Source organism: Dioscorea cayenensis, unplaced genomic scaffold (assembly GCF_009730915.1).
Source record: "Dioscorea cayenensis subsp. rotundata cultivar TDr96_F1 unplaced genomic scaffold, TDr96_F1_v2_PseudoChromosome.rev07_lg8_w22 25.fasta BLBR01002010.1, whole genome shotgun sequence".
Classification (NCBI taxonomy): domain Eukaryota; kingdom Viridiplantae; phylum Streptophyta; class Magnoliopsida; order Dioscoreales; family Dioscoreaceae; genus Dioscorea; species Dioscorea cayenensis.
In genome coordinates, this window is record NW_024088401.1 from 11,820 (window position 1) to 16,092 (window position 4,273).

General features: G+C 31.0%; 1 pseudogene; it reads right to left on the bottom strand.

Annotated features, from left to right (window-relative positions):
* Positions 1-1,308: 1,308 nt before the first annotated feature.
* On the bottom strand, positions 1,309-2,739 carry LOC120257310 (annotated as a pseudogene).
* Between the last annotated feature and the right edge of the window lie 1,534 nt (positions 2,740-4,273).

Sequence of the window (4,273 nt, forward strand, 5' to 3'; positions counted from 1 at the left end):
TTAAATAATAAAATATTTCAAATATTGTTTTACTTCCATTATCATAGTTAAATATTTGAATTAAATATTTTATTTTATCAATTATTTATTATTAAAATTAAGATTAAAATGTAGAAAATAGAAAATAGAATGTCAATATTTTTTAACTATATTTTGTAAGCATTGTTATTTCTTTTATCATAATTAAAAATTTAAATTAAATTTTTAAGTTTAACAATTATTTATTATTAATTTTAATAACAATATATAGGTGGTTGTGAAATATTTAAATTTAATTGTTATTTATACTAAATTTACTTATTTATCTCTTTATTATTTGAATCGGTTATTATTTTCAACATTACACATTCAACATATTAACACATTCATCATGATTGTACGTTTCTTTGTCAAAATAGAAGAAACATATATATATATATATATACATATCTTTTTTTACTTGATGAATATATACTATATATATATATATATATATATATATATATATATATATATATATAAAGTAATAGAATTAAAAATAAAACTTACTTGCTTATTTGAGCATTAAAAAACCATTTAATTAGATGCAGTGAAACCAGAAGTTGGAGATAAAAATCAGGAGAAGAAGACTTCACGTAGGGCAAAATTACTTTTTTGGGGGCAAACTTGACATTTCACCATCAAGTCTTCAACAAGGAATGAGACTCCTCTCAAATTCGAGGGCATTGTCATTACTCATGTATCTGGTTATTCTCTCCTCCCTCACACCCCTCTCACTCCTATACCTGCACACACAAACAAGGGATTAAAGCTCATTAAGGCTTCATTCCCACTCAACGGCCCCTAAGTCTTTTTGTGTAAAGTATTCGTATCAAGAGGATCTAAAATTAAATTTTAAAATATACAAAAAAAAAATGAGCACATTAGTGATTATTGAGCTTGTGGTTGCGCTCCACATGTGCACATTCTTGATTTTTCTTAAATGAAAATGAATATTTGTGTCTATTTGTAAAAAAATAAATAAATAAAAATAATTCCTCCCCTAAATAAAAAAAACACAGGTTCAAATCCTTGGTTTCTATCCACATTTCTTAAATTAAAAAATTAAAAAATTCCTCTACAATAATTTATTTATTTTGCATTCAAATGCACATTTCCTGAATATGTAAAATGCATCCAATTAACAAAGAAACATAGGAACACAAAGCAGGTGTTTCAGTGATCTTTTTCAGTCCTTCATGCACACTCTTCCTTCAGTTCTGTCCACCACCCCCTAAACCAAAAAGAGCACACCCACCCTCATCCTGACAACTATCCATTCATCTCCTCTTTTAATCTTCTTTTTCCAATTGTCCTGTTATACTTAAACAAACATATACACAACACCACAACACAAAGTCATTCACAGAAATTGTTCCTGTTTTACAGAACAAAACTTTCCACATATAATTAATAATCAACCTTAGAACTTAATTAGAACCCTTCATAAATCACAACAAAACAAGGCAATATTGCCTTAGAATTGAACACAAATAGTTCATCCAAGTTTGAATAAATCCCAGCCAAACCAGCAATAGAATCACACTCCTCCATTCCATCCTGGCTCTTCTTCACCCTCCCCTGCAATCACTCTGCACACCAGCATTGCCCTTCTCATCATTCTCCGTTGAATTCTCGAAACAGTCATGAGCTCTTCCACTTGTTGCCATTGTTCTAATCTTGCCAAAACTATCTGTCTTGAATCCATCTCTTTATAATGCTACAAACTCTACAATGAGGTATCAAATCACACAAGTTTGTGTAACCATTGATACCAAGTGAGCACTTGATACTAGTACAGTAAAACCTCAAGAGCTCATTCCCCATCAGCAATGCATCTTGGGTGCTTCTTTGCAAGCTTGTTAGCTTTACTTTTAATCAAATCTCTATAATCTTCAAACCTTGTTAATGTTCTTTGTGTGTTTTGTACCTTGAGAATCCTCTCTATCTTGCACATTGATCCTTGTCTTTTCAACCAGCTTGATTGGAAAATAATCTCCACTATGTTTCTACTTGTGTCCTCAACTCCCAACTCTGTCACTGAAATCAAGAAACAAATAAACAACTCATTTATGAAACATGATAATGAGAATTTAAATGAGAAACATGAAAGCAAGTATATATCTACCTGCATGTCTAACAGATTGATGAAGTTCTAAACTCTCTGCTTTCATGAAGACTTCTCCACAGTCAGGACAAGGGGAAATGGTGGACCTTAAAGAAGGGACTTTAGAAAAGCCATTGTTCAAAGGATCAACAACCAAATGACATTCATAACAACCAGAAAGCCTTCTCAAATGCATCCCTCTGAAAGAACCACCATTGATTTCACTCAGAGGAGCTTTCAAGGACCTACTTGAACTGCTTCTGCTTCCACTCCCCATTGAGACTCTCTTCTTAGGACTCTCCACAAGGTTGTTGTTAGTGTTGGTGTGGTCTTTCAAGTTGAAGATAGAGCGAGTGCATCCATGGTGGTGTTTGCAACTGAAGAAGCTCTTCAAACCCTGTACTCTTGGAGAGTGGTTCTCTGTTGCTTCAGTGTGGAGCTTCTTCTTTGTCTTATCTGCCATTGGAGAAGGTTGGAAAGCTTGGAGGAGTGATGAAGATGGTGGTTCTTTATTGGTGAAGGTTCAAAGGTGGTGCTTTAATGGTTTCTATTGTAGAAGGTGGTCCTAAGTGGTGGGATGGAGCTCATCATGTATGCTTTTTCTTTTAGGCTGCAAAAAGAATCATATGCTCCACTGATTTCAGGAATCATGTAGCATGGGAGTTGTGCATGCTTTTTTTTTTTTTTTTTGGGTTAGATTGATGAGTTAGATGATGTTTGGGAAAATAATTAAGGTGGTCAAAGTTTAGTCTAAGATGGGATACTACATGCTTTAATGGTTTTTCTTTTTCTTTTTTGAGAAATGAAATCTATTGTGTACTTTGTTCTTGGCTTGTAATTAAGGTGTTCTTGATTATTAGAAGATAGCTTCAATCTAGTTGGCTTTTAAGAGGTGTTATGGTACATTTGTATTTGGAGTTCAAAAGGATTTGAACAAAAGTTACTTTTTTTTTTTCTATATGTGTAGCATTATGTGATTTGAAAATTATTTGTTTAAAAGAAATAACAGGTAATGAGTAAAAGAATTAAGAAGAAATTATTTAACTATGTTGAAAATTGAATACAATGACAACATGTCAATTTGCCAAAGTTATTTTTTATAATAAAATTTGAAAATATGTTTAAATAAATCCAAGTCGATTACAAGTTGATTTAACATAAATTCTATATGAATTATGGCCTGACTCTCTACTACTCTTTAGATGTATTTTGACAACCTTAATTCTTTGAACAAATCTATCCTATAAGGTTGGAGTTGCCAAACTCTCAATAGGATTTGCAATCATAGGGAAGGGGATCAAGAGACTCGATCCCTCTTCTGCCATAACAGATCCTCAAAATTTTTCATAATTCAAAAAATTACATAAATCACACTGTGAGCTTTGTGAGTTGGGTTAAATAGAATTCATATTGTATTGGGTTAAATAGAATTCAAATTGTAAATTCTAATAATTGGATGAAAAGTTTTGAAAATGTGAGATTTTTATTTATGTCTCGTATAATATAATTAAAATCACTAACACTAGCATGATCTAGTGATAAGGCACCTTAGTAGTGAATGGGCAGACACAAATTTGAAGCCCTATGCACGCAGTACACCATATACGGTAAATTCTTATGAGGTCGTTAAACTATCGTCACAAATGCATCTCTGTACCTACTTGTCGCTTTAATACTTATTAAGTGGGAGCACTTGTGGCTATTTATTAAAAAAAAAATAAAAATAATTAAAATGGAAAGTTTTTTACTTTGATAATTGAGTTGCATCCAAAGTTTTTCAAAGTTTTATTATGAAAAAAAGAATCAAATTTTTTTTTAAAAACACTTGCTTTACAAATATGTAACCCTATTAAAATTTTGAAAATACAATAAGACAATGAGTTTTAAATAACTTATAAATTATAATTATTATAAATTATAAATTATAAATTATTTTTTTAGGGTTTAACTTAAAAGATCTTTTAAATATCATCCCTCTTTACCCAAATTCTCAAATCCCATTGACGCCGTCATTACTCTCTCCTCATCTTGAAGTCGATCCTAAATTCTAACCGTAATTCTTACCGATTAGGTATACTCTATATGTTTTTTTGTAGATGGTTAAATAATTTTCTAAGTTTAAAAAAACACACAATTAATATATTATGA